This window comes from Hemicordylus capensis, chromosome 4 (genome assembly GCF_027244095.1).
Source record: "Hemicordylus capensis ecotype Gifberg chromosome 4, rHemCap1.1.pri, whole genome shotgun sequence".
In the NCBI taxonomy this organism is placed as follows: Eukaryota; Metazoa; Chordata; class Lepidosauria; order Squamata; family Cordylidae; genus Hemicordylus; species Hemicordylus capensis.
The window spans coordinates 189,448,942-189,473,057 of record NC_069660.1 but is presented as its reverse complement, the minus strand read 5'-3'; the positions used below and the strand labels follow the sequence as shown (position 1 = coordinate 189,473,057).

Below are 24,116 nucleotides of genomic sequence, written 5' to 3'. Positions count from 1 at the left end.
AATTGTTTTAATAAATAGAGAACCATGTAATCATATTACACTATATTAAAGTCTCTTAACAGCATTAAGGGCAGTAATGCTCTGCTTTCCATTTTTATTATAGAGTAACTTGGCAAAGAGTAATCCAATATCTGTCGAGTCAAAGGATAAGGAACCTGAAACTATGATTGGAACAAGGAGAAATAAGGCAGGTGAACCTTATCAGGTGAGATTCGGAAGATCTAAGAGATTGCAAGGGTGTGTTTTGTTTTCTTGCAAGGAAGCTGTTTGAATATGTGAGAGTGTGATTAAAACATACAATGATCACTGTACTGTACCACAGAATCCCTCTCCAGATGTTTGAAATGAGTGGCCATTGGGGAATAATCCACCCCCCATACCACTTATCCTGAATGTGCTCTGCACTGGAAGAATTAGCCACCCCTTTATATACATTTTTTTAAAAAATGTCTATCCACCAACATCTATCCGCAGCATTACCACACAAATGCAGTTTTAAAAACAACCAAAGCAGCATTAAAATACATCAATATTTCTATATACTGATTTGAAATAACTGATATATTACACAGTCAAACCAGTCAGATCACACTTGTAAAAGCTTGGCCAAAGAGCAGGGGTGTGGGGGACACACACATTTATTTAAGAGATTGGGTGAAACTAGCCTGGTGTACCTGTTTGGAGGGGGCATTCCACAATATGGATCTTTACACAGCCTAGGACCAGCTTACCTTAACGACCACCTGCTCCCATATGAACCTGCCTGAGACCTTAGAGTGGCTTTGGAGGCCTGGCTCCTTCACCCACTTCCATCCACTTGACAGGCACTAGAGACAGGGCCTTTGGGGTTGCAGCAGGAGTGTAGCTATAACTGGACAAGGAGAAAGTAAAAGTCCCTTGCCCCCTGAGGGAGAGGGGGGCCCACCTGCTGAGTGACAGCTTGCTCTTCATTCTCCCCACTCCTGAGGGAGTAGTCAGAGAGATGGAAAGGCAGGAGCTCTTCGTTTTTTGTCCCAGAGCCCACTCCAAGCTTGCTACGTCCCTGGGTTGCAACAGATGGCTGTCCAAGAAGTTTTTAATTTTGTACTGCTTTTTTAGTGGTTTGGGTTGTTGTTGTTGTTGTTGTTGTTGTTTTGGCCAAGATAGTTATTTCTATGCTGCTAGTTTTATTGTATTTATTTTTAATGTGTCTTTATTGTTTTGAATTTTGTCAGCCAAGCCAGGGCATGGCAAGGAGGGCGACCGCCCCGGGCCCCGCTCTTTTAACCCCCATTAGAATTAACTTGTAGGTGGCCCCACACTGGCTGCTTTGCCCCGGGCCCCGCACCCTGCCAGAGGTCTATAAGGACAGCCCTGGCTATGATCATGTTGAAGAAGAGTGGAATGTGCATTTTAAAAATAAAATAAAAACTATTTGTGTTTTTAGGGACAATTTGAAATAAATTCAATCTATTATAATTTCCTTATAGGCAATGTTGTTAGTATTGTAAAGAGCAGTATTTAGTTGCTTTCTAAATGCGTGTGTAATGTCAATGTATAATATGAATTGTTCTTTATTTCTGCTGTATTTTCTTTCCTTGGACAAACTGTTTGTTTGTTTGTTTGCTTGCTTGCTTGCTTGCTTGCTTGCTTGCTTGCTTGCTTGCTTGATGTTACACTACTCTATGGGAGGCAAGGCAGTCCAATTAGGGGTGTGTGAGCCGGCTCAAATTGAACCATGGTTCGAACTGAACTGGCCCAATTCAGGCGGTCCGAATAGGGGTGGATTAGACTTTTTGCCGCCCATAGGCAAAAGGGCTTTTTGCAAAAAATGCCACTGTGCGGAGGGAGTGGTGAAGAGGAAACTCCCTCTTTGCCCAGGGTGCAGCAGCTGCAGAGAGAGTGGGGGGGGGGGGTGAGGAGAAAGTCCCCCGATGGCAATTTTAAAAGAAACGCTGCTGCAAAGCAGCGACTGTATCTGCGGGGAGGAGGGGGGCAAGTTGGGGAGAGCTATCCTTAACCAACTAACTCCTTTTTACCCAGAGAGGGAGGGTGGGATGGGGTGCAGCGCTGGTGGCAGAGGCTGCAGCGAGAGGGGTGAGGAGCAGAGAGTTCCCCCTTTAACCGGGATGGGAGGCTGGCTGCAAGCTCCTTCCAGCTGCCCTCCCTCCTCCCAACTGACTGCACAGGCCTCCCGAGTCTTGCCTCTCCACTTGGCTCACAGGGGGAAACTTGTAAAGGGAGATCCAGCGAGGATTCCCCTTTACAAGTAAAGGGCATTCTCTAACCTGACAGTGGGGGTGGGAGGGAGAGGCGAGAGAAAGTGTACTGTTTGTACGAGAGATATCGGAGGCGGCAGGGGCTCCACCACGTGCCCTTCTGGCCTCCCTAATGACAGACTGGTTGAGCCTGGTTCAGCCCACTTTAATGGCCAAACCAGTTCGGCCGAGCCTGATACCAGCCCTGGTCAGTTCAAACCTGGTCCATATTCAAGCTGAACCAGCAAAAAAGGTACCATGCACACCCCTACAATCTATAAGGAGCCACATGTGTTATTTGGTAAGACTGCAGGGCTTCTCAGATGAGCATATGTTGTGGACAATGACAATACAGAAGTTCTGGAGCTCAAGTCTATCTGAAAGTGATGCACTCACCTTGAAGCCTTCCTACCTTTTTCAATCATCTCGGGGGAGTGAGCTGTGGTTACCCAATAGTGAGAAAATAGTGAGAAAATCACGAAACATTCAAAACAGATGTCAGGGCTAGGTTTCAAAATAAAGCCTGTGTTAGCTGGGAATAGGGTAACAAAAGTGCAGTTGATCCATATTTCTGCTCCACTGTGGCCGGAATTAAATAGGTTTAGTTGTGGGGCAGCAGTGAGGCGGTTCCCATGATCAGCGGGAATCGCCAGATGGGGTTAAGGAGGGAAAGCGGGCTTAGCCCACCCTCACCACAGACGATCCTGCAGTCTGCCCTACGCGTCCAGATCAGCCACCCACACGACTGCCAGCTCTGTTACGGAGCCCATCCTCTGTTATGGAGCTCCCTCATCCTCCGTTATGGAGCCGGCAGGGGCTTGCGAGTTCAGCCACGCGGCCCCTGGAAGTTCTAGCATGCTCTGCACAAGCATGCTGGAGAGACCGCCCAAGCCAGGAGGCTGCTTTTTAGCCTCGCGGTTGGGAGTCTCCTCATGAGTTGCCATGGCGCAGAGCCACGCCATGGCAGCACATGATCCATTAACCCTGGTTAGCGGAGTGTTAACTTCGCTAACTAGGGCTAAGGGGAGGGGTAGTTAGGGCGGTTTGCTGCCAGGAGCCGCTCAGCTCCTGTGGCAGCATACGACCGCCAAAAAGCATGCTAGGCTCCCTTAGCCCACTTTTTGGTGGTCATGAGAATCACCTCAGTGTCTTAATCCTGCCACTAAGAGAGCTGGAAGGCTTGGATTCTCCAACTATCAAGTAAGGTAGGGAAGTAGCCAAGCTGGCCAAGAAATATTTCAGGACAATTTTGCTGAGATGGTAGCTGTCCATCCAGATAGCTAGAGTTGGATTCTAAAGACAAGGAACTGGTCAGAAAAGGTGTCACACTAGTGACACAAAATGTGAAAGGTTTTGCAGCTGATTTGCGCCTGCTTCTCCACTTTTTCCTTGAGCATGCCTTGATTAGGTGGCTACTTGGATTTGCGAGACTTCCCTAGAGCTGTGAAGGCCTGGGGTGGGAGACAGAAAAAGATGGGGGGGTATTTCCCCAATTTTATCTCCAAAGGACTTTTTTGTGGGTCCACCCCCCCAAAAAAAATCCAAATCATAATGCAAAAAATTGGATTGTGAAATATTTTTAGAATTATGAAAAAAATATTGGTTTTCAAATATATTCATATAAAGCGAGGTGTTCTGGCCATTACTCTCCCAAGCTTCTTGCTTGCTTCAGATTCCTCCATCTTCTGCAGCATGGGAAAGAAATTGGTCTGTGTTTGGAAATATACCAGATCAAGAAATAAAGGAACATGTGAATAGGTAGAGAGACTTGTCTCAATTCAGGCAATTCAGTTTTCGGAAGTCATTAAAATGATAAAAATGAAGGATCGGAAGAAGCAGAAATTGCTGATAGTGATAGAAATTGAAACTCTGAGAGCTTGGTAAAAGCGAGGACATCGTTTGGGAATGCACAGAATGAACATGCTCACCCCACTCTCTAATTGGTGTGATGTTGTGCTATATGTAAGCCAGTTATTTTTCTGTTTCCAACATTAACTTTTTGTCTGCTTCTTATAAACACTTTTTGACAGTCTGAGAAGCAGGCAAAAAATTGATGTTCAAAACAGGAGAAACTGGCTTACAGAGATGTTGGATTCCTTGGACATCAGCAAATTACAATCCATTTCTAATGAAAATTATATAACATTTAAAAGTAAATTACTACATTCAGACAAATTGAATAAACTATATTTCTAAATGTAATATACTAAACATGACCAATGTTCGAGCAAAGTAGGTTATACATAATAAATGCTCCTAAAGAAACAATGTGGGGCTATACACTTGACCATGCATGCGGCCAGGGGCAAAGGCAGGGTTCAACCTACCTTCCCCCAGATGACCGCTCTTAGACCCTGCTGCACACAAGCCACATGTCCACATGGCCTGTGCTGCCAGGAGCAGCGTGGAGCAACAGAGGCTGGAACTCATTATCCCGGCCCCCGAGTATCCCACAGTGCACAGAGCATGGTGCACTGGGGGATTTCTCCAGGGGATGGGTGCTCTAGGCACCTGTCTCTGTGTCAACTGACACACAATCCCAGCAGCCTTGCTAAGAGTGTGTTTGCATCCTTAACTTCATCCAAGAGCCGGGCTTCGGTGCTGGGTTTGGCACCACCAGGATCCCAGAACTTCTCACCAGCAGCCAAGCCCAGGCTCTATGACTTTACATCTGTAAATGGCACTTTTAAAAAGTATTGCATATTTTTCTATTTCCCCCAAAATCTGAAAAATACTGGGGGCAGGGGACAGGGGTGGGTTTTTTTTACATCTCTGGTCTCCCCCCAAGCAGAACACAGAAACCCATGTACTGTATCTTCTGGTCTCAGCTCATTGCTGTTTCTGCTCCTGACATCTTGAAGGTTATTATGATGGGTCTGAAGCTAGCGTGTGTGATTGGTTGGTGTGTTCCTGATCCCCCAGTCCTGAAGACTCCCTGTATACAGAGTTTCTTGGGCTGGTGTCCCAAGTTCCCACCAGGGTGTGTCAAGTACTGTGGCCTGCAGTGGGATCCTCCTGAACAGCAAAGTCTGCCAGGTTCATGCTGTTGGAGCTAGGACCCTGGCAGCACCAGCTATCAGCTGCAATGTCTCATAGTGACCACTGGGGGGTGGGGTTAGGGTCATGGATAAAAGTGCTGGACTCTTCCCCTTTGTTCTTCCAGTGTTAGTCTCCATTTTGTCTGTCCAGAGATGGCTGTTTGTTTTGGTCACTCTCTTCAGCCATGAGCTACAGCTGAAATTAAGCTGCAGGCTTTTTCTCAGTTGTTTGTAACCTTTTTTAAAAAAATAAATCCTTGTAGTTCTTCAATACTAAAGAACTGTCTCAAGACCCCTTGCTTTGCTGCTTTCTCACCAAACGTGTTTTGCTTTGCTATTTGGGGACTGAACTGCCATCCTTCCCCTATACATGCTAGGGTTCAAGGCGATTCAGCTTCTGAGGATGTTCCTTCCAAATGAGGCTTTGGGTGGAGATACATAACAACCAACCCTCCATCTGCACCAATTTAGCAAACACACTACCAAATTAATATTCTAGTACTGAAATTTCACAGAGGGAAAATTAAAGCAAATCTCAGGGTTATTTCCAGGACAAAACATCTGAGAATTTTCAAGCAAGTTTCTGTAAGACAAGACAAGTTTATCAAGTGGTTTTGCACATCCTTATTTTGCACTTGGTTGTAAGACATCTTAAATTCATACTACATTTTCCCATTAGCTGCAGCAGGGCAAGAAGCCAGCAGCAGTAACTAGAAGATTGCCAAATCTTTCAAAGAATTGCAATGCTCAGTTTCATACAGATATGCTGACTGACTAATCATGCAAGTGACAACACCAACCTAAGTATACTTGCTCAAAAGTACTATTGGTGTCATTGTGCTTTGAAGCAAATGTTCTTATTTTATTAAAATTAATACCTGTAGCCCACTTTTCTGCCCATAAGGGTCTTCAAGGTGGCTTACAATTAAAAACTACCTAATTTGACTAGCAAGCCAGAGGCTGCCGATTCGAATCCCTGCTGGTATGTTTCCCATAGTCTGGGAAACACCTATATTGGACAGCAGCGATATAGGAAGATGCTGAAAGGCATCATCTCATACTGCGTGGGAGGTGGCAATGGTAAACCCCTCTTGTATTCTACCAAAGACAACCACAGGGCTCTATGGGCGCCAGGAGTCAACGCCGACTTGACGGCACACTTTACCTTTACCTAAGAATAATAAAACATAGAAGAGTTTAAGATTATAAACCAAGTTTTATTCCTCTCATTGACTGGTTTATTTTACAAAATACTGGAGTAAATCCTAACAACGCTACAGTTTGAGAAAAATGCAACCTTTTTGCTTTTGTACTTGGTTTTATGTCTTTGCAAAGCACACACATTGGATGTCTGGCCCTCTTTTGGAGAAGATCTCCACGTGTTCTGCCGCCACCTGAGCTTCAGCTGTGGAGCATGAGTAGGCCTTCTTTGTGATGGCCTCTGCTCTCTGAAACTCTGTCCTCCTTGAATTTGGATTGCTCCTCTCCATGTTTTAAGCAGCAACTTCCAGCAGGCTCTCCAAGATTTGTATTATTTCTGTGGCCTCCTATTTTTTTAACCTTCCCCCCTTGGGGGGGGGGCTACTTTAAACAACTGATTTTAATGCTGCTTTTCATGTGCATTGTTTAATGATTTGTGTTTTTATTGTATTTTATGGTGTCACCATTTTTACAGCAAGTCACCTTGAGTTCCCCAAGAAGTAGGCAGAATCTAAATTTTAAAACATACGTACACACATAAATTCTGCGGGGAATGTGTTAACTTTGGGTGCATAGTCTGCATGATACACTGAAATATATACAGGCCTGGGATAAAAAGAATCCCCTGGGTGTGCATGTAGGCTCTGTAATTCCCGTGTTCCTACATGCCCTGTGCATAGCTTCTTGTGCTACACACAGGTCACTCCCAAGTGACTTCCAAATTTGTGCAGCGGCTTATGGAAAAGAGGGGGCATGCAACGCCAATCCTGCCATAGGTGCAATATGTAAATGTTGTCTCCCCACCCTCTCTAAACACACACACACGTTGTAGGTGGCACAGAAAGATACTTTCTTCAAAATTCTTCATTAGACCATGGCAATTTCCAGAACCTCTAGATGGGGATGTGGCCGTAGCTCAGTGGCAGAGCATCTGCCTGGCATTCAGATGGTCCCAGGTTCAATCCCTGGCATCTCTAGGTGAGACTGGGAGAGACTCCTCCTGGGAGAGACTCCTGAAACCTTGAAGAAGCCATTGCCACTCAGTGTAGACAATACAGAACTAGATGGCCCAATACTTATACTCAGTATAAGGCAGCTTCCTATGATCCCTCAGTTCACCTGCTAACACTTCACTATGATAAAGGTATTACTCATATTTCAGGCAATGGAAATGAAATGCACCTGGTTTCCCCCGCCCACTCCTAGAGGGTATAGTGCTCAGGGACTCTTGGTTTATGTCACAGTACACAGTGAAGATGGAGGTAGGAGTGGAAGAGGAGTCCGGCTAGATTGCCTTTTGGCTTCCTCCTAACTTTATGTTTCCCTGGCAACCATGCCTTATTTCACAGTTATACCAGTGCTGACCTATTTTAAAACAGCAAGACCATAACTGCTAATACTCTGGACAAAAAAAACCAAACCAGATCAGCTGAACACTGCATCAGCATTGGAGGCTAAACCTTTAAGTTGCTCACATCTCTGAGAAAAGCATGTTTTAATTATCTCCTTAGGCTAAAGATGGAGTCAAGGCAAAATCCTAATCTTTCTGTTATTTATTATTTAAAGATCACTGCACTAGCAAAGCAAAGAGATAAGCACTAGAAACATTAAAGCCAAACAATCCTCCCGAAGTTTGTTTCCAGACATTCCTTCACTGTTCCACTGGACCAAAATCCTTCAGGAAATTGCCCTGCACTAGGCCCTTTGGAGTGAATGGGAGACTGCAAAACAGCAGTGCTGTGCCTTCTGAGCAGCTCTCATCCATTTCAATGGGACTTTCACAGGAGAGCTTCCCGATGGACTCTGCCCTTATCTTTATCAGAGGAGAGTATCTGAACCATTGCTGCCCTACTCCTGAATCCTGAGTTGTATGACAACAGTGAGGTCTTTTGATGCCTACCAACTCATCAACTTTCAAACCCACCCTAGGCTGCAAACATTTTTAGAGCTGAAACAGCATTAGAAAGCTATCTGTGAAATCTGATCATATTTCCTCATGATAAGCTCACATAAGAATAGCTCTCTTTTGCGACTTTTCTCAGAAAAGGTCTTGGGGTCAGTTTCACAGAATCCAAGCATTGTATTATCTGTCACTTCTATAGCATTTTTCCACATACAGATGGCCGCTACAATTTTCAACTCATTTATTGTGCCAAAAATCCCCTCAAATATATGAGACTGAGCAATTAGTGAGCTGACCAAAGCCACCCAGGGCCAATTAAAACTTTAAGCAGAAGACATATTTATGACAGAATGGTTATTCTGTGTGTGGAATATGCTAAATATAAACAACAAGATGAACATCTCCATAACATTCAGGAAAATTTGCCAAGGATGTGTCAGGTGAAGTAGGCTATTGCCACAATACATATATTTTAGTCTTTAAGGTATCACACAGCAGGTCATGGGTGCAACAGGCTACCATGGCTATGGGTTTAGAATTGCTCCAAAGAGCCACAACAGGATCCAGCTTCCTGGCATGTGTCTGCTCTATCTTTTGAGATGTGCATCTCCCCATCACACTTCTTCAGAGGGAACATAGGTGTAAACAGCAAACACACCCATTGCCATAGAGCATGATTTGGATGACAGTAAGTTCGTTCACACAACCAAAATCCCTGGGGCTAGGGAGGACTGGGGATTATACCTACCTTTCCTCACACAATCATAGCTCATTTCCTGCTTCAATGCACCACTCGCCTACATGATCTGTGGCAAGTGGCATGGCAATCTGGAGCCAGCAAGAGCAAAGCCCTACCTCCAGGAATCCCACAATGCACTGTGCTGTTTGCATAGTGCTTCAGGGGAATACCAGCTGCCAGGACACTCCTTTGTCCCAGCTCTATGGTTGAGTGGGCAGCCCGCTCACCCACACAACTGGGAGAGGAGGTTGGAGAGCATGTATGCCCCCTTCTGACCTCACTTTTAGCCCAGGTAGAAAACTTGGGCTACCCAGTTGGAGAGTGCTGGGATTAGGACCAATGCCAGTGCTCCACGCCACCAGCCCTACCTGGGTAGAGCTGTGGAAACTCAGTTAGGGCTGGTTGTGTGAATGACCTTAATAAGTAGGGATGTGCACCAATCATTTTGGCGCCTCTAATTTGCAGCGCTGAAACAATTCGAGTTCCTCCAGCTGAAACGTTTCAGTCGGGGGCGGGGGAGCAGGCACTTTAAAAACAGAGGCAGATCTTATTTGCCCCTCCATTTCTCCTCTGCCACCCCAGCGCAGCACTGTCCATAACAAACAGCCCCGCTGTCCATTCTTACAAGCTACACCATGCAGGAGCTTCCTGTTTGGGAACAGGAACATCCCTGTTCCCAGCATCCTCCAGGTATCGTCTTCACTTAAATAGCATCTGCACATGCGCAGACACCATCTTGAGCACTCAGCAATACTGCAATGCCTTTAAGAACTATGGCAGATGGTATAAAGGTAGGGCATTTCCTGTTAATGAGCAAAAGACTGTCATGATGAGGGGTGTTTCTCAGAAATGCAGAGAGCATTTCCAAACCCAACTATTTTCTGCACTAATCTTCAAAAATAAGGATCAGAGGTTACGTCAAGGTCATCAACTTCCACTCTCTGATCTCTAACCTGTTTACAACTATGAAGTTACTAGTTGTAGATCTCCAAAATGCCTAGATGCTCTATCAAAGGAGAAAGATATTTTCCTAAGTTCCCCCTAGTGTTTCCAAGGCTGCGATATTTATGCAATCACATGGATATATATTTAATAGTCAATATTGCATCACAGCTGTGGTGGTAAAGCCTCCAACATTGTTTGGTGGGGTTCCTCAGAATGTTCAGTTGTTCAGGAAACATAGTTTGCATTCCACCTTCTATGAAGGAAAGGAAAGTTGTTAATGTTGTGAACAAGTTTTGTTTTGTGAACAAAAATCTCACATGTAGGCAGGCTGTCAGCCCATTAGGTTGCCTGGACTCCCTGCTTTCATTAAATAAAATAAAAACCTGCACTCTAGCCCTTGTAGGTGCGGAGTTAAGAAGCAAAAAGTGCAGTCACTATTCTGTTCAACTGCTGCACTTAGAGAAAGGCAGGTGAAGCACAGGAGGCTGGGTGGGAGAGGTTCACACAATAAGTAACCCCCCTAAGGAATGTTGCCTTTGTTTTTGTCAGCAGGGGATCTCTACAGGGCAATTGAGAGGATAGCTTAATTTTGATGCAAATCACTGCTTACTTGTGAATTGTAATGTTTAAGGGGTTTTGCTTTATAATGCAATCCATTCTGTGCATGCCTACTTAGAAGCAAGTAGTATTGGTTTTAATCGGATTTTCTCCCAAGTAACTGTGTATGGGATTGCAGCCTTAACTGAAAAGCTCATTGGGGGTTTTTGTTTTTTGTTGTGGGGAGTTCTATTGTTGCTATTAATATCTCAAACTTAGTATACAGTAGTTTTCATTTATTTTCTACAGATATTATTTTGGGGTTTCGGCAGTTTTCTGCCGTCAAGTCTGTGTCAACTCCTGGCGACCACAAAGCCATGTGGTTTTCTTAGCAGAATACACTTTAAGCCACCATGAATTCTCCCTGCTCTTTTCCAGCCTATACTAGTATTCTAAATCAAAAGGAGTAATTTTGGTGTTACATTTTATGTACTTATCTCAGGATGTAAATGGTGACCATGACAAGGCTCAGGCATGACAGCCTTAATCCCTAGTACCAGTTTTGTAGAGTCAGTTGTGGAATTTAGTGATGATGAAAAGGTACTCAGCACTGCTCCTCAGCATGAGTTTTGATTTCGTATCTTCATCAATCTTATCTGGTATCTTTACCTTCAACAATATGTAGCATATTCAAATTAGCACATTTAAACCAATAAATAGCATATTCAGGAATTTGAAAATGGAGTGGGGTGGTAGTCTGCAGTTGGTGAGGAATCCATGATAGCACTATACACAGCTAAACAAGGTTAAAAACTGAACCTGTATATTAGAAAGTGTTGGGATATAAAGTTTGGGTGTTTGATGCTTAGGTAAACAGCCAGGTAAAGAGAGCTTACACAACGATGGTTGGTAGATATCCAGAGCAAATTTGCATTTTATGTAAATTAACTGAAGCACTGTCCAGTTGACTTGTGCTTCAGTTAGGAACATAGAAAACTGCCACATACCGAGTCAGACCATTTGTCTATCTAGCTCCGTATTATCTTCACAGACTGGCAGCGGCTTCTCCAAGGTTGCAGGCAGGAATCTCTCTCAGAAGAAAAGAAAGAAAGCATGTTCTGCTGTAATACCATGCAAATCTGAATTGGCCCTGTGGTCTCCAGGTTCCTGAAGAGCATTAAGTAGGAGAATGCCTTGTATGTCACCCAAGAGGTGTAATGGTTGGACGGAAGCACTCAAGTCACTGTTGCTCTGGCATCGTCGTGAGGGGGGTGCAGACCCACCCATGCCACTGCACCCAAAGAAAACTAAATAAGCCAAAACTGTAACCGACCTGGAGGAAGAGTTGAGGGTGGAACAAGACAAAGCAGCAAAAATATGGAACCTAAAGAAAGAATACAAGAGCATTCTAAAACAACATGAAGAGGAAAAGTCAGCCCTATGCCAAGCCATACAAACAAAAGACCCATCAATCCAAACTTCATGGGAGAAAGACCCCGATGTGGAAAAATTGGACCTAGTCCTAGCCCAGATTAGTGAAGATACCGCAGAATTTAAGTCAATAGACTCGAGTTACAGCTATCAGCCTGCAAGGATAAGAAACATACAGGAGGAAATGGAAGAAATTAAAAGCATCCTAGAGGACCCCCAACAGGGACACGAAGTAACTACCTTGGCCAAAAATGGTGTTACTGATGATTGTATCATGACAGAAGAGAATATGTTAGTGGAAGAAGGGACAGATCCTAAAAACAGCTTGGACGAAAATGTAGAAAAAGAACATCCCTTAGAGGCCTCCCAGGAACCTGGGAGCAAAAATGGGTCTATTCTCATCCCAAACCACCCTGCCTTGCCTCCCGTCTCTGAACCCCAAACCCTCTACCCCTTACCAACCCTCCCCAGGGCCCTTCTGCCTCAAAGTAGGTCTACACTTTCACGTGAAGTAAACGTGGAAGGGGTAGGAGGTAATACTGTTATCATGGAAGACATGGAGGTAAGGGTTGAATTAACCCAATAAGCCCCTTTGAACAATACTTGACACGATCTGAGATCTAAGGAACAAATGCCTACTATTCTATTGCCTAGCTTCTACACGAACAGCGACTCTTTGTCTGAATGGGTCCATGCCTTACACATAACACCCTCCTATCATGGGTTGTCGGGCCAATTCCTATAATATACTTACATGGAATGTTAATGGATTAAGGTCACCAAATCGTAGGCAAGAGATCCTACACTTTTTAACAAAATGGAACTATCACATCTATGTTCTGCAAGAGACCCATTTCGAAAATGAGAGCCACCGCTTTTCGGCACAACAGCAATGGACAGTGGGCCCATCCTTCTGGTCCTACGATGGGAGCTGCAATGCAGGGGTAGCGATATTGTTCAAAGACAGACCTGATCTCAAAATCGAGAGGGTACTGGAAATTGATCAGGGCAGACTAATGTATGTAGATTTTACTGTCAGGCGTGACCCAAGCTCGGCAACCACTCAAAGGCCCGACCGAGCCTTTAGACTCTGCGCCACATATGCCCTGGTACAATCACACCTTAGGAAGGCTCTTTGGGCTAAACTAAAAGATATATGTGACACCAAGCGCCACCTCCTGATCGCCGGGGATTTTAATAACAGAGCCCAACTGAGTGACAGGAAAGCCTTTTCGGGAGGCCTCCCAGTCTCCCCCTCAAGTCCCTCTCTAACGAATGAGGAAAAAGCTCTCCAACGTTTTCTGAGTAAGACTCTGGGTTTAGATGATAAGGCCTTGGGGGTATATAATGATTTGGATTTTTTCCCAATCTGTCACGAAGAGAACTTTAAATCGCAGTATAGACATAAATTTAAAACCAGAGTCAAATTTACATATTACCACCCGAGATCAGCTAGCCGGCTAGATAGACTCTGGGATCCCCCTTCTTTTGAAGTCTACGGGTGTAAACTAGTACTTACCCCATGGTCAGACCATGTGGCTGTGGGATTTATTTGTAATCTCTCTGAGGTAATTCCACATGGTAAGCCCTTGTGGCGATTACACCCAAAAATGTTAAGTGATGAATATCTCAAAGGTGTCCTTTTATCAGAACTGAGGCAACAGACCCCTCGGCTATTAGAGGCAGAAGATGATCTTTTGGGAGCCTGGGAGACACTTAAAAAGAGGGTGGGCTGCCATACTAGGGCAGTGACCAGCCGTACATATAAGATAGGGGTCAAAAATTATCAGAAAGCGATCACCCAACATCTGAGGATTGTTGATAAGATGAACAGGGGAGAAGCCTTCGACGTGGAATCATGCCGCCACTACAAAGAGACAATCAGGACATTTCAAAATGAGCTGCGGCACAGGCGTTTAGAAAATAAGCGGTATCGCTTCAAAGGGTCTGTAGTTGAAAAGGGGGAGTGGGCAAAGGACAAGATGCATGCATCTAGTTTGACATTCCAAGGCCTGCGATCAGATGGAAGTAGCCCACTAATGGCCGACCCCCACAATATGTTAAAGATCATGGCCCAGTTTTACACAAAATTGCATGCATTGAAGGATATTTCTGTAAAGGACATTCAATCCTATCTAGATAGGTTCTGCAGTCTGAATGAATATGGTCTCGGCTATTCCCTCACTGAGGGGGGGGGAGCTCTTTGACCCATCCTGTAACGATAGAAGAGGTCAGAGCAGTTATCTCAGCGGGAAAGAACACATCGGGCCCCGGGGCCTGATAATCTGAGATGGCCTTTCTATAAGATTTACGCAGACCAGCTACTACCAGTTTTAGTAAAATTATTTAATTTTGTCCTAAACAATGGGCATTTAAATAGGCCCTTTGGGGACGGCCTCTTAATTTCCCCCCCCCCCAAGAAAGGTGACACCACTTTACCACAAAACTGAAGACCGATAACCCTCACAAATATCGATTACAGAATCTTTGCCAAAATCCTAAATAATAGATTGGCGAAAGTGGCCCCTAAATTGGTCCACAGCTTGCAGACAAGCGCTATCTCAGGAAGAAAGATGACAGACTCATTGTGTCTTCTGAGAGAACTTTTTTACTCTATACAGAATGAAAGTTGGAAAGGTCACCTCCTCTTATTGGATCAAGTTAAGGCCTTTGACAAAGTGAACCACAATTATCTGTGGACATTGTTGAAAGCTAAAGGTATACCACCCCTATTCGTGACTTGGATACAGCTGCTCTATACAAATGCAAAGGTGACGCCACAGATTAATGGATGGCGGGGCAACCCGATCATTTTGCATTCGGGTGTCCACCAAGGATGCCCACTGAGCCCATTACTTTATGTTTTTGCCCTGGATCCTATCCCGATCAGGATTCAGAGAGAACCCCATCTGCAAGGACTCTCGGTCTCTATCCCTCCGCCCTGCGACATCTTCCCGGGAGGGAGGAGGAGGGAGAGTGATGGGATAGCCGAACCAACTGTCCACTCAGAACCGCATACTGAGTTTAGGGTAAAATTTGTAGCTCATGCCGATGATGTTACATTACTGTTATCGAATGAAAATGAAATCTCTGTAATACTAGACCTCTTCTGGGAATATGGCAAGATCTCGGGCTCAGAATTAAATGCTGACAAAAGTGTATTTGTTAAAATGGACCCCGGACGCCAGCAACTCTCGTGCCTACCCATCTCTGAACGTAAAAGCGAAGGGGCCCCAGAGTCCAAACTGAAGTGGGTAGATACAGTAAAGATTTTGGGGATTGAATATGGGATTAAGGAAAAAGTCTGGGGGGAAATTGGACAGATTGGGAAGAAAAAGTAATGCTTAAAATCACCATGTGGAAAAAATGGAGCCTTGCCATGTACCAGAAAGCGGTTTACATCCGGACTTACCTGATACCCCCGGTGCACAACCTGGCGGTAGTCTATCCTCCCCTGCTCGATCTCCTTCGGAGAGTTGAAAGCCAGATCTTCCATCTAGTATGGTACACAGCGTCCTTCCCTTTGGCCCGTGCAGTAGCATTTAAGGAGGTTGAGTGGGGAGGCCTAGCCCAACCTGCCCTGCAACCCTATTTTGTAACTGAATTTATGTCCTACAATTTTGGAAACTGGATTTTCGTGAATGTCCATAATATGTCCAACCTCCTGCAAAAAACCTGGGTCTCGCTTTTCGCTCTGCATTGGCGCAAGTCAGCATGGGGCATAGCATGGTGGGGGAAAGGATCTTTCAATGGTAATATCACACAAGTATTAAAAAGAGAACACCCGGACTACTTGAGAGATTTGTTATTCACACTTAAAAAATGGAAGGTTGATCCGGATGTATTTAAAGGATCCTCCTCAGTTAAGCAGCTAAGGAAAACAATTTATGGAGAGATTCTAGAAGTGGGTTTCTTAAAATCTGATTTAGAACGTAAATTATTATTTATTATTATTATTATTATTATTATTATTATTTTACATTTATATCCCGCTCTTCCTCCAAGGAGCCCAGAGCGGTATACTACATACTTGAGTTTCTCTTTCAAACATGCACTTCACAGTACTTGTTGCAACCCGATCACCCTATCGCTCTCTTTAATGAGAAAAAAGTCCCTTTCCATTTATGGGAAACAAGGTGGCGCTTATACCATCAAGTACTACCACTTAATGCGGCTAAGCCATGGCTCCCAGAGGACCAGCAAGAGTGCCCTAAAATCACCTGCAAACAGAAAGCTAGGGAGCTAGGTAAAACATTCAGGGAAACCCACTCACATTTCTTAAAAGAGTGTGTGGTAGCCAAAAAAGTGTGGCAGGGAGTAAGCAAGCTGTTAGAGTGGCCTGATTTGGAAAAACAGAATTGGGAAGAACTAACCTTGGGTTTGAGCGACAGAACCTCCTTTTGAGGTCCCAGAAAGAAACCTTCAAGGAAACGGGACGGAACGGGTGCCCTCATACGAGGGAATTGGAACGTTCCCCTTCTCGTAATCAGATTAGTAAACATGTCTGTCATTTATGCAATGCTCCTGCATAGGAATAGGAATGGAAGACGTGACCAAGAGGTTCACGCAGATGAGACAGTAAATCTCTTCTGGAAAAGTTTGTATGGATATGTGCAAAAAGACAAGAGTATCTCTTCTAAACAACAATGGGACAAATTGTGGAAATGGACATCGGACTGTAACCCCCCCCCCCCCGATTACCTGATGTGCCTTGAAATCCCCCACCCCCGAGTTACAGTACTACCTGCATATACTTCATAACCTTGTGGGTTTCCAAATCCTTGTGTGTAAATCTTTGTAGATATATCATGTACAAACAACCACTTTGTATATAATTGTGCTTTGGCAACGTACCGTATGCTTTGGTAGTTTGTTGGTTCAATTAAAAAAATCTTGTCCTATAAAAAAAATTTTTTGTCCTATCTTGGAGAAGCCAGGGAGGGAACTTGAAACCTTCTGCTCTTCCCAGAGCGACTTCATCCCCTGAAGGGAATATCTTGCAGTGCTCACACATCAAGTCTCCCATTCAGATGCAACCAGGGCAGACCCTGCTTAGCTATGGGGACAAGTCATGTTTGCTGCCACAAGACCAGCTCTCCTCTCCCTGCAATCTAATTTGCATAGCATGCAAATTAGGGTGCCAAGATTTGGAATACTTGAATAGGGCAACCCTACAGGCTGAGGACTGGAAAGAGGTCCCAGGACATAAGAGACAGGGAACCAAGAGACAAGAAGACTGAGGGGAGGGAGCAGAGTGGGCAGTGGACAAAGAAAGAGGAACCTGAGGAAAGGGAAAGCCATGAGGAAATGGGCAGAGGAGACAGGGAAAAAGAAGGTGCTAAAGAAGCCTCCTAGTATGAAGTTCAGAAAAGGCTATGTGATATGGTGGGAGAAGAGAGGAGAGCTTGGGAGGTGATCAAGAATCAGAGTGGTTAAAAGAATTGCTACAAAGGAAAAAGGTGGAAAAGCAAAAACCTGGGACAATTATGGGTGAGAACCCAAGGAGAAAGTACTAAGTAGGGCTGGGCTGTCTATCTTTAGCAAGCAATAAGTGGGCAGACAAAGCAGGTTTGGGGACTGTGGGGTAGGGAATACTTAAGTTTGCTAGGTCTAGTGATAGGAGACTTCTGGACATCTACCAGTTAGTGGTTTTTACTGTAAATAGAAACATTGTGACCTGTCAACCCTGACGGGTTGCCAATAAGTGGTCTGGGGTGTGTGCTGAATTTAGCATATTGATTGGAATTGGCCAGGCAATAGTTTGGTTGCAAACTTCCATTTCATCCAGCTGATTCTTCACCTGTCCCTGATTCTGAATGGGTTTTTCTTTTTAAACGTTTCATATCCTATTTTTTCTCTGAATAGATTAAAGTTATGAATCTCTCGTATCCAAGCCACTTACAGCACCAGGCTTAGCTTCAGCAGTAAACTATCCTGAGCTAGATGTCCTGCCTTAGCAATGTGCCCTCTTACTGCCAGTCAGGAATCAAAGCCTCAGCAAAATCATAACACAAAAGAAGATAATGAAGCTATGTGGGAGGATTAATCCGTTCCTTTGACTGGCCAGTCTTTCACCCATTCACTGTTTGCTCTACAAAGTCTAGTTTCTGTTTTGAAACAAACATTGCATTATACCCAGGTTACACATACTGTACATAGAAACGCATCGTCCTGAGGAAAACAGACCTTGACCTAATATTTTGCTTCTTAATATTTGACTAAGCTAACCAAATTTTCTAAAGTATTAACCTTAACATTAATCCCTACAGCTATTTCTTTTGCTCTCTCTCTTTCCAGAAGGACAGAAAGAACACTAAAGAGAAACATAGACCAGCCATTGTCACCTGGATGGTGCCCTGTTAGAGCAAATTGATTCCTTAATACATGTGAAGAGTTTCTATTCAAAAAGTTTATATAAATACGGCAATGTTACATTCAAAACTAATCTGGCTTCAGACTTTTTTCATTCTCATTTCATCCATTTGTGACTTTTTTCATTCTTCATTTCAGTCATATGGTCCATTTAATTCTCATAGCAATGTATGTACATTAATCCTATTTTAGGACATAGCTGATGGTTACGATTCAATTCTAATTATGGGTACAGAGCCCCACCTGTACAGGAGTTTCTCCTTTCTCCTTCATGAAAAAGGCAAGAGAAATGTGCTCACTATGTGGGTGCATATGAAGCCATGGGAAATGAATCTGAGAAAGGTTCCCTGCTGCTCATAGAAAAGGCGGGAAAGCCAGCAATTGCAGGACCCTGGAGCTTGGCCAAGGGGAGTTTGTCTTACGGTTCTCTAAAATTCAGTTCCTTGACAATCTCCAGGCAGGTCAACCCTTTTCTTCTTAGAGGCTTATTCTAATCCATCCTATTAACATAATTAGATATTAAGATACATATCTAAGTACCACTTAAATTAGGCAATGTGCTCTGCTCTGAATGAGGGAATTTGGAGAAGGAAATTGAAATAGCATTAGACTGACTCTTAATGTCACTCCATAAATTGACTTGAATGGCATAGCGTATCTTGCCTGCTTTCTTTAAATAAATAAAGACCAGCAGGTTGATTACTGAAATCCTAAAGGAAAAAGTGTGTGGGGAGGGGGAGAGAGAGAGAGAGAGAGAGAGAGAGAGAGAGAGAGAGAGAGAGAGAGAGAGAGTGTACAGGTGCCTCATATGGAGTCAAGTCATTGTCCCATCTAGCTCAGTATGCAAATATGACGGATATATATATATACCCTGCTTTTCAACAAAAAGTTCCTAAAGCGGATTACATGGATATAAATAAATAAATAAAACTGGGTCCCTGTCCCCAAAGGGCACACAGTCTAAAAAAAGAAACATAGGATAGACACCAGCAACAGCCACTGGAGGGATGCTGTGTTGGGGATGGATAGGGCCAGTTGCTCTCCCCCTGCTAAATAAAAAGAATCACCACTTTAAAAAAAGGTGCCTCTTTGCTCAGTTAGCAGGGAAGTATTGTCGACTCGGCACTGACTAGTAACAGTTCTCCAGCATATGAACCTGGGACCTTCTGCTGGGAAAGCATGTGCTTTATCTCTGGGCCATGGCCCCACCCCTTAGGGAGAGAAAGACCTTGAATACTGGCACTAGAGGCTAGGCTATGGGTAAAGTAAAGTTGTGCCGTCAAGTCGGTGTCGACTCCTGGCAACCCAAGAGCTCTGTGGTTGTCTTGGGTAGAATAGAGGAGGGGTTTACCATTGCCATCTCCCAGGGAGTATGAGCTTTCAGCATCTTCCTATATCACTGCTGCCTGATATAGGTGTTTCCCATAGGCTATGTGCACTTGCATTTAAAAACAAAAAATCATGCCCTAATGATCAGGGGCACCCCAGCCTCCTGATCACAGAAGCAGCCACCAGCGCAGATATGGCTTTCACCTCTTTAGATGAGTGCCACTGTAACTGACGGGCACACTGCCAGGGGTGAGTGACAGACCAGGGCAGGACTTCTTTGATGCTTGTTCTTGCATACAGCATCTTTACATCTGGATATCGTCTGCTTTCTACAATTTTAGTTTACCTTTCAAACACTGTATATCTCCACAGTCATAAGGGCTACAAACGTGCTTTTTATGAAGGAAAAACAAAATAAGAACCGAAGAACAGCCCTGCTGGATCAAGCCCAAGACTGATCTAGTCCAGCTTCCTGTTTCACACAGCGGCCCACCAGTTGCCTCTGAGAAGCCCACAGGCAAGAGATGAGGGCATCCTGAAACATCAGGTAAGATTCTCAGGAAGCTCAGAGCTTGTTCTGAACCGCCACAGAATCACTGTGGACACACAGGCAGGCACAAAACAAAGGCTGGTTTGAAAAGCTCGCCATGGCAGCTGCCACCACGCAACGAACCATTCGTGCACATTGCAATGTAAATCCAATGGATTTTCTCCACATTAACACACAAGCCTAAAAATGATTTTGCCCAGGTGTGAAGACAATCCCTCTGTCTGCATGGGAAGCTGCTGCACACAAACAGCTTCCTGCATGGAGCAGTTACCATGTGGAGCCATTGAAAGTGGCTTCCTTGTTGCAGCCATGTTGTATAGACCAGTCCCAGTTAGTAGTGTGCATGGTTTGGTCCGGCACACTTGTACAGACCTCCAGACCGGTTCGGCAGTCCGGATGGGCGGGGGCCTGTTACTTTAAGGGGGGGTGGTACTCCCCCCCCCCCCGCCGCTCTTCCCCTCTTGCGCTGTTCCGTTTAAAGATCTTCTTGGGGCGGCAGGGAGCTCTGCCGCCCCTGCCCCCGTCGTTAGTCCTGAAGGCTTAAAAGCAACGAGCGCTAGCGGCGTGCATGTGCCCTGCGCGGCGCGCACGCGCGCACGCCTCTGACACTGGCGCACGCATGCCGCACAGGGTGCATGCGCGCTGCTAGCGGTCGTTGCTTTTAAGCCTTCAGGACTAACAACAGGGGCAGGCGGGGGGGTAAGTACCACCCCCCTTAAAGTAACAGGCCCCCCCGTGCCGGACCAGGGGGCCTCCGGACCTTGCACACCCCTAGTCCCAGTTCCCCATAGCAGAACCTCAAATATAAGGAGGTGGGTGTGTGTTAATTTTTTATCCTAGTCATTCTTTCCCTGCTGAAATATACTTATGTATAAATATAGTCCTCTTTTGGCATCAGGGAGATTCTGGGGACATCATGACGCTACCTTGCATTCACACACTCAACTATCTTTTAAGTCAGCAGACACCAGGGAGGCAGTCGATGCTCTGAACCGGGGCTTGGAGGCTGTTCTGGATAGGTTGGGGGCAAACAAGCTGAAACTTAATCCAGATAAGATGGAACTGCTCTGGGTTGGTAGAACTGATCATTTGAGTAATGAGGTAAATCTGGTCTTGGCTGCGGTTCACACTCCCTCTGAAAGACAAAGTTCACAGCTTGGGGGTGATTCTGGACCTGAGGTTGTCCTTGGAGGCGCAGGTGGCAGTAGTGTGCAGAAGCACCTTTTACCAACTATGGCTGGTATGCCAGCTGTGCCCCTACTTGGAGAAGTCAGACTTGACCTCAGTCACTCATGCATTCGTAACATCCAGATTGGACTACTGCAATGAGCTCTACATGGGGCTGCCCTTGAAGACTGTTCGGAAGCTTCAGCTGGTTCAGAATGCTGCTGCAAGGATGCTCATGGGTACAAGTCATTTCATGAGTATCACACCCATCCTGTGGCAGCTTCATTGGTTACCAGTCCGCTTCCAGGCTAGATTCAAGGTGCTGGTCTTGACCTTTAAAGCTCCACGCAGCTTGGGGCTGGTGTACCTGTCGGACCATGTTTGCCCATATGGAATCTGCCAGGGCCCTCTGCTCATCGTCTTAGGCCCTGCTCATGACCCCACCACTAACAGAGATCCGGTTGGCAGGGACTAGAGACAGGGCCTTTTCGGTTGTGGCCCCTCGGCTTTGGAACACCCTCCCTGAAGAGCTTCACCTTGCTCCCTCACTCAGTGTTTTTTAAAAAACATGTAAAACACAGTTTTAAGGAGACTTTTTAATGCTCCATTTTTTGTTATATCTGGTAGGTTATTTAGCTTTTTATAATTTTCACTTATCAGCTTTTAAAATAACCTTTGATTTGAACCTAATAATGAGTGTGGTTTTAACCTGACTCTTTACTTGTTTGTTAATTTTATTACTTTTATTGTGTCTTGTATCTATTTTATTGTTGTGAGCTGCCCCAAGCAGTAGTGCAGTGGACAGTGGGGTATAAATATTTTAAATAAATAAATAAAAAAACAAACAAACAAACAAATAAATTCAGGGACATAGCAATGCTGGAGTGGGCATAGGGACAAAAAAAGTGAAGATGGGCCCCCTTGCTCCCCATCTTTTTTGTTTCCCTCCTCCCCCGTATATTTTTTGTAGAAAAACTGTAAGGATATAATGAAAAAAAGATTCTTAGCATGCCTTTCCCTTCCCTTCCCTTCCCTTCCCTTCTATGCATATAATATTACACCCTCTTCATATATGCATACTTTCACACACACACTTGTGTACACATATTCTCCTAGCTCAGAAACATTTTTAACATAAACTTACTACTGTGACCTGATATATGCATGCATACAACCCCTAACAATCCAGTCTTCAAGTCCAACAACCAGCACTGAATAAACCAAAAGGCAAGGAAAAACAGAAAAATATCTATGTTGTTAGAGCATTTTTCTTCTCTCTTATCTATCTATCTTCTATCTATATAATTCTAAGGTGTACCCGTGGCTAATCCCGTGCGTGGCAGCTCTCACAAGAGTTCGCAAGCCAAAGCACCATGGTGACTGAGCAGTGGAGATTCCATATGCAGATAGGGAGGAGGAGCCTGTGATGGTTAAGGTCAGCAACTGTTACTGGTCAGAAGATGTTCTTGATTGTAGAGGAGAGGACGATAGATAGATAGATAGATAATAGGCAAGGGTCTGTGAAGAGAGGGGTTGTGAGGGAGGAAAGAGCCCCTTCAGGAGAAGGAGCTGCCATTGTGTGAATTAGATGAGGAAACAAGATGAACAAGATCTGTTAACTCAGTAAGGAGGGAAGGAGGGAGAGGGAGTGGAGGAGATAGGGAGAGAGAGAGAGAAAGGGAGAGGAAGAGAGAAAGAAGGAAGGGTGAGGGACAGGCCAAAGCCTGTCAGCAGCCTGAGGGGAACAAGTGGCCATGGTGGCACCTATTGGCAGCAAAGAAGGACCCAGTCATCCACTGCTGCTGTTTGGGGCTACTGAGGCCATTGGCAGAGGGAAGCAGGCAGGCAAGGGATGGGCCCAGGACCTTCAGAGGCCTGAGGGGAATGAGCAGCCATGGTGATAGCAGCAGCAAGGAAGGGCCTGGTCAACCACTGCTGCTGCTGCTCCTGTGGGGCGGATCAGGAGTGGGGCTCAGGTGAGGAGGTCTCTGGGGATAGGGGGCTGCAGCTTGGCCAATAGTCACCAGCAACGCTGTAGCCATGACCAAGAGGGGTGAGGGGGGTGGAGTAAAGGGATGGAGGAGTGACCAAGAGGGATAGGGGGATGGAAGCAACTGGATGGAAGAGGAGGAGCAGAAGTGCAGCTCATGTGAGGGTGGAGAGATCTTTAAGGTGAGGAGGGCTGTTGCAGGGGTGAGGGGAGCTCTGTGAGGGTTAAGCTAGTTGTTTTTAAAGCTCTTGATAGTTTTTGTAGTGACTAATGTCCTCATAAGAAGGTATACTATTGGGGTGGGGAGGGTTTATTACAAGTTTGTATTAGAATAGTTTTGGCTTACATTTGGCACCTTGTTGTGCTGCTTTGAAAAAAAATTAAGTTTAAAACTCTCTCTCTCTCTCTCTCTCTCTCTCTCTGTGCTATGTATACTATTTCGAGAACTTGTTGGTTGAAAAACAAATGAATATATATTTAAGAACCACCAGCACCACTACAGATCAACCAATAAACTCCACCACCACCCCCTCGTGCTCTCTCTCTTACATTCTGCTTTCCTTTCCATGGAGAGGAAAACAACTCATTGCAAATTCCGAGGGGAAGATCACATGTGTCAGGACTTCTTGGGAAGAACCCAATAATTTAAAATCATTTTTTAAAAGTTAAAAATGTCTC

At 44.9% G+C, this 24,116-nt stretch overlaps 1 long non-coding RNA gene and 1 other non-coding gene across 2 annotated transcripts in view; one reads left to right on the top strand and one right to left on the bottom strand.

Moving 5' to 3' along the window:
- The window catches only part of LOC128324503 (uncharacterized), a 103,034-nt gene that overhangs the window by 57,945 nt on the left and 20,973 nt on the right, over positions 1-24,116 (bottom strand). The window lies entirely within an intron of this gene.
- On the top strand, positions 7,375-7,452 carry TRNAA-GGC (transfer RNA alanine (anticodon GGC)). The gene has a single exon. It is a non-coding gene; the product is annotated as a tRNA-Ala (tRNA).